The sequence below is a fragment of the Convolutriloba macropyga genome, chromosome 5, assembly GCF_964194025.1.
Source record: "Convolutriloba macropyga chromosome 5, txConMacr16.3, whole genome shotgun sequence".
Classification (NCBI taxonomy): Eukaryota; Metazoa; Xenacoelomorpha; order Acoela; family Convolutidae; genus Convolutriloba; species Convolutriloba macropyga.
Genome location: NC_134472.1, coordinates 9,154,219 through 9,160,979, shown reverse-complemented (window position 1 = coordinate 9,160,979; position 6,761 = coordinate 9,154,219). Strand labels below are relative to the sequence as shown.

Sequence of the window (6,761 nt, the reverse complement as noted above, 5' to 3'; positions counted from 1 at the left end):
TCAGTCTTGGACCTCAATCTGGACTCAAATCGGACCTTTTTGCGACAATTGTTTTTGTGCGACAATAAATTTATCCTGATTGTGTGGCACTACATGATCTGATAAGATTTGGCTTGATTCTGAAACCTCAAAAGTGGGTTTAACTGACGTCTCAGGGGTTTTCTCGATTCTTAACAAAACATGTGGGATACTTTTATACTCACTTGACAGGTGTGCTCGTCAAATGGGAAGTACTTGAGGCCAATTTTGCAGGAAAAATGTGAAAGTTCCGGATCTTCTGTATTCGATGGTGTTGCCTGGAATTCCTATAATCACCTCACCACCATCCAGTGTGAACTCATTGGAGATGATCTTGTCGTAATGGATCGAAGGTGTCCAAATTTGGCTAAGAACTTCAGTACCGAACTCAAAATTCCCCCCAGAGTACATTGAGTCCATCTTTAGATCAAACTGATCAGATAGTCGCTTGTCTGTCCACCTTGCCTGCAACAAACAGCAAAATTTTTTAATATATATTCAGAAAGATTTTGCCAGCCTAATTGAAAAAATAGACCAAATTGTTTTAAATTTTTCAAAACAAATATCATAGCAGAGCCCGTACCAAATTGTAGCAATAAAAAACATTGGGGACTGCAATTATTACTTAACTAGAATGACCCGAAGACAAGAGTACGAAAGCAATGTTTTGGAAGTATCCTTTGCAAAATTTGTTCAGACCTTATCATCATTTTCAACTTAGTCAAAAATTTCAATTAAGGCCTTATCTATTTTCGAGATTTCTATTGTCAATACAAAATCTTAAAAAATCACTTGAAGCTGTCAAATAGACGAAATGAAGTGATTATAAAAAATCAAAAGTAATCAAATCTAAACAACGCAGATATTTGAAAAAAAAACATCAGAATAACTAGAAAAAAAACAAAGAATCAGAATAACTAGTGATCAGACAATCAAAATTTTTGTCCTGGGTCACTTTACTATTTCAAATATTAATTTTCCGGTAAATCATGACACGTGAAATTTCGAGTATTGAAAAGAGTTTTGTCTGTGCTTAAACAGAAAAAATAGCTAGGCTTCTTTATTTCTTTAATTTTTGCCACTTTTATGCTATTTGAAATGTTCCATTTTCATCGAAAACAAAACAAAAAAATCAACTTAAAATCATGATCTAGTACACAGCATGCACAAAAACTGTAACAAAAAGTAACAGGCTCAAGTCGTCTCCAGGGTGTAAAGCAAAATCTTTGTAGAAATGTAACCAGGATTTTCTCCGACAACAAGGAACTAATGTTTTGGATTGCAATCCAATGAGATGGGTGATTGCAATACAATGAGATCATAATTGTTTTTTATGACACTCAAACAAGCTAAGAGCTCCAGTTTCTTTGCTACACTTAAGAAAAAATTGCAATCTAAAAACATTATTTTTCAACGAGATGAACCTTCTTTGCATAAATCAACAATTTTCAATGATGTATTCTGTAATGAGGAGGGGAGGAACTGGAAACGTCAGCGAGTAGTCGCAATCTGATTTCAAAACGAAAACTTTTGGGCAGTTATAGAGCAAAAGCCAACGTTATATGTAAACAAAAAGTGTCCAACATTTCACTCGGATAACATTAGAAAACAAGTCATCTACTAGCTTTTAAATCTGAGGCGTAATTATTGGTTATTAGAGAACTGATTTGAACTCGAAATGTTGGAATATTTGATGCTTCAGGCGCTTCTTAAAAATGCTGTTAGCTAGGTGTACGTAGCTTTTTCGCATCATAGTGTAGGTTGCTCAGTTTCTATCATGATGTCATTGTTTGATTTTTGGCGTTTGATCTGACGTCTGAAAATTTTTTGGACCAAACATTAATCCAACCACTTTGTTTTTCAGAATTTTATCTCTGATTAGACCCTGTTGCGACAACTATCCACACTTTTGCTCACCTATGGCCTTTCTAAGCATTTTATTTGTGGCTCTGCTCACACCAGATCCCCAAAACTGTCAAAACTGTTGTTTGTCTGATGGTACTTTTCGAAAACGATCTGATCAGAAACCAAAGGGAGAAAATCCGACGTTAAATTATTTATACTACCTAGTCGTTATTGAATATTTCTGAAATTCCTCAACGACTGTTGCAGGCTTGCTTTTCAGATATATTGTTTTCCATCCAAACAGAAATGCTCGGTAATGTACGTCCGCCCGTAATGTTTCAACCCCGCTCATTCTCATTTTTGACCTAATGATTTGCAAAAAGAAGAGATTAGAAAGATTTACACAAATAGAGGTTTGAATTAAGAAACTGGTCACAAACCAAAACTACCAACTGATTTATATAATGCCATGCCGCATACGAAAACCTCCGATGCCTGCCATCAGTTATACATCAAGACAATACCAACGATAAAAAGCACAAAAACACAAAATTTTACAGAAAAACTCAAAAAGCATTTTTAAAAATCACATAACAAAATACAAATTCGATCGGATATGACCTTAAATGATTAATTCCACAAATTCCTAACTTCGACGCAGATAAAAAAATGTCCACAATGAGATTTCATAACCAATCGAAAAAAATAGACGAAAAAAAGGGGCACTGTTCGGAAATTTATCATATTGTTTTTTTAACAAACGATCTCAAAAGTCATAAAGCCATTATAACTTTTTACAAAATAATATATATTTTTACTTGCATGCTGAGACTGGGCCATAGGACAGGACTGAAAAAGAACTGGAATTAGAAAATTAGAGAAAAAATTACAAATAATAGACTGAGTAACAAAGTTTTGCCGCAATTAAAATCATCAGCTATTATCTCTACAATATACCTTATTATATTAAATATTATTTCTGTTACTTCAGTTATTATATATATGAAAGGTTGTACATGTTCACTTAAGTTTCCTTTGAAAATCAATTGCACTAGTTATCGCCTCGAATGATTTAAAGAACAAGGAAATTTTTAAAAGAGCGCATTGTGAACACAAAGAGCGCAACAAGAAGTGCCTTGAACTCTCATTGATGAGACTTAGTTTGGAGTTGTAAAAAGAAGAACAAAAGGGAACTGATCCAAAAAATTTTATGAAAACAAAGAAAATCACAAAAAACCATTAGCTATCAACTGACGGCTTTGATTTAGTTCACTACCCCCTAAAAAGAATCTGTTTAGGCCTGTCATTTATCAGAAAAAACAATCACCACATGCAAAACCAACAACAGCAAAAACCAGAACTTTTTAAAAAAGTGCAAATGTTGTGTGTAGAATTTTTTAGACAATTAGGTAATCAGTAAAATTTTTGTATATTTTAAATCAAAAATTGAGAGTTCATTAGAAAAGTGCAAGAAAAACTGTCAAAGTCATTAGAAGCCTAAAAGTTTTCACTGCTAACCTTCTTTCTATTCAACTCAAACTCTAATCAAAATCTCTCCAGCGCCAATGGCAACATCAAGTAAAGTTACAACTTCAAAAGACATCAAATAACATAAATTTTGAGCAAAAAATTAAAAGTTAATTTTTTTTTGAAAATTCGTAGCTTCTAAGTCGTGAAACACATTACTAGAAAATAAAGTCATTAGGAAAAATAACTTTGATTCAATATCAACTATATATGAACTGTTATTGTGAGACTGACGTACAATTTCGTCGAAATTAAATTCAAAATTGTTTAACCCTCATTTTTTTCGAAAAAAAAATTAAAGTCTGATAAGCTAATAGGTATCCATTCATTGTTTTAGATAACTTAACTTTTTCCTCTTTAGGAAAAAACAAATTGTACTCCTCTAAATATTCAAACGAAGCCAAAGTTCTACAAAAATTCAACAAATGCAGGCGAGACAAGAAAAATTATTAAAAATTACTAAAACATTTTGACGAAGCCATAAAAACCATGAGATTTCCCAATTACAAAATAAATGTTGAATGGGTTTCATTTATTGGTAAATGGAGTTTATCATTAATTGAACCTGAATTGGGTTTAGAGGCTTGTCTCTGAATGGCATGAGAAAACTAGAACAATTGTGAAAAGAATTGGAAGAAAAATGTACTCCAATAGAATTTGAGTTCTTTAGATTGTGAACGTTTCAATGAGACCAAATTTGGCCTTTTCATCGCTGCTCGGTTTTTTGGAATACCAAATTGGTTCATATTTTTATCGTAATACACAATTTTTAATTAACATTTTGATACAAAGATTCTAAAGTGAGGCTAAAAGTGAACTGAATCACACCCAAAGAAATATGAAATGTTTACAAAATTTTTAAACCTCATTAACTTCTCGAATGAAAGGAAGTTTTAAAACAATCTTTTTTATTTCAAATTTTACGCTCGAAGAGCTTTTCATTGATACCACTCACGATCCTCTTCGGTGAATAAATCGATTGGCCAAAATTGACTGAACAAAAATATTGTTTGAGTGTATAAATCCTCCCTCCACTATGTGGAGTCGGAACAATAAGTAGATGACGTGAACAACTTACGTGTTCCTCTGCGTCGAATGTTATCGTGCCCTCAGAATCAGAAACAAATCGCATTTTTTTGACCTTCAAACCGAACTGCAATTGAATTCGCTCACTCCATGCCGGAGGTACGAAACGCTGTCTTTCCTCCAAGATTTTAGTTTGGACGCTGATAGATATATAATTCCAAATAAGCGTCAAAAACAGACATCCTACAGATGAAAACAATTTCATTGTGGTCCAGTGTTATCAGTGTAGCTTGTAATTTTTTTTTTGAAAAAATGAAATTGCAAGGTTCAAATGCACCGCAATAATAATAATATAACACACCCAGACATGTAAATAAACGCACAGTTGGCGCAATATCCGCTATGATGTTTAATCCCAAATTGTTACCCTGAATTTTGATAGATGTTGAATGGATGAAGTGTACTTTCAAAGTAAATTATAAATTGAAATGACGGAAAAAGTAATTGTTTTTGTCTGGAAGTATTATTATCATCATTATTTGTACCAAGGCGTCCTTTATCTATAAAAATTTTTATTTGTTTTTCATATCTGGGATTATGAAATGGTACTCGTGAAAACATGGATGCCTTCGAGGTGGTCTGGGAGAATTGCACTTTCCTAGTCCTTCCTATTGCAACCCCCCCCCCCCCCCGGTGGGCATAGATTTTCGTGGAAGGGAGTGTGTTGGCTATATTTCTGAAAAACCCCATTTTTCATTGTTAATATTTTATGAGTCGCAACGCTCAAATGCTCATCATCAAACTGTCTCCGACGACATAGTCGTAATGGCGGAATCTGTTTTGCATGTTCGGTTCATGTTCAATATCTATTTCGCCATGTGTAACCACCGCAATTCATAAAAAAAACCTTTCATACAAATTAAAACCGACTCGGGACTGTACATAACTGTAAGCAAAAAGGCGTAATCCTATTCGCGTTTCCTCCGTATCTCCGGTATGTTCTCGGTATTTTCAGAAACGTACGAAACCGTCGGTACTTATTGTATGTAAATCGACGATGAAATGAGTCGGTATTAAATCGGTCAATTATAATTTGTTGGTTTTAATTAACAACTGTCGCTAGTTAACAAGTTCTGTGTCCGAGCAAGTTAACAAATTCAAGGGAAATCCAAACTTTCCTTTTGTTTAGTTCGAACATACGCATAGAAATTTCTTGAACATACGCATTTCTTGAAGAAGTACTAGTGGAGTTGCTGTAAGTTAAGAAGCTAAAAAACACTAATATAAATACCAACCCCTCCCCCCTCCCCCCCCCCCCCCCCCCCACCCGAACACGTTCCTTCCCATCATGCATTTCATCAAAAGTTAATGGGTTCCTCATTCATTATTTAGAATTGCTGAGATTCTGTTAAATGGAAAACTGTCCAAGATGAGAATTGACTGAAAATATATTCCCTCCACAGCATTTTTTAGTAATTGAAGTACAAAGTATAAAATCAATTAATTATAAAAATTTTGTATAAAATTTTATCAACTGTCATTTTCTGCACCGCACAACCGGCCGGCACTTTATTGTTAGGGAGAAGTGATGGATGAACAACTAGTAGAACTTTGCTCAATTTGTACGTTTTGACTTCAACAAACTGTGACGCGTCCCGTACTTAACGGCAAGTCAATATCAGTACTGGGCAAGTATAATTGCAAGTCTAGGAATTAGTACTGATTCAGAGCTATGATCATAACACATTTTAGATTTGTCAGTCTTGAGCAAATCTGGGCCAAGACTTTGCAAGTCTTAATCCAAGTCTTGGCCGCGACTTGGCATGTTTTAATCCAAGTCTTGGCGGGCAAAAAAGAGGTCCTAAAACGTAAAAAAATGCTAAGAAAAACGCCAAAAATAGCCGGGAAAACGCCTAAAAATGGCCGAAGAAACGTCAAAAATAGTGACAGAGTTGATATTCATTGGAGATAATAATCAAACAATAACATAACCATTTTTTACCATTTCTCTCTTATACGAGTTTGCTAAAATCAAATTTTTGCTACTTATTGTTCTAATTATCTCTTCAATCTGCTTCATTTTCAGTATAGTGCTCTTTCTTGATGTTCATATATTTTTGTTACAACCAACGGGCGAAACAGAAAAAAAGATCTAGTCGATCTCTTTGTTCGTCTTTTCCATTTGTAACTCAACATTCAACTAGTAACTCAGTATTAAACTTTTACCCATGTTGAACACCATAAGAGAATATTATTAATCATACTATGTAATGTATGGATTCATGGAATCTTAGAATGTTGCATGTTAAAAACAAAAAAAAATTACAAAAATGAGCAGAAACAAG

At 33.9% G+C, this 6,761-nt stretch overlaps 1 protein-coding gene across 1 annotated transcript in view; it reads right to left on the bottom strand.

The window, feature by feature from the left end:
• LOC142339113 (gamma-aminobutyric acid receptor subunit delta-like) overlaps positions 1 to 4,659 on the bottom strand; it is an 18,367-nt gene extending 13,708 nt beyond the window's left edge. Inside the window, exons 1-2 of the mRNA XM_075388853.1 lie at positions 4,469 to 4,659; positions 204 to 483 (exon numbers count right to left, since the gene is read on the bottom strand). The gene's annotated coding sequence lies outside the window, so the exon portion shown is untranslated. The remainder of the gene's footprint in view (positions 1 to 203; positions 484 to 4,468) is intronic.
• Positions 4,660 to 6,761: the final 2,102 nt, after the last annotated feature.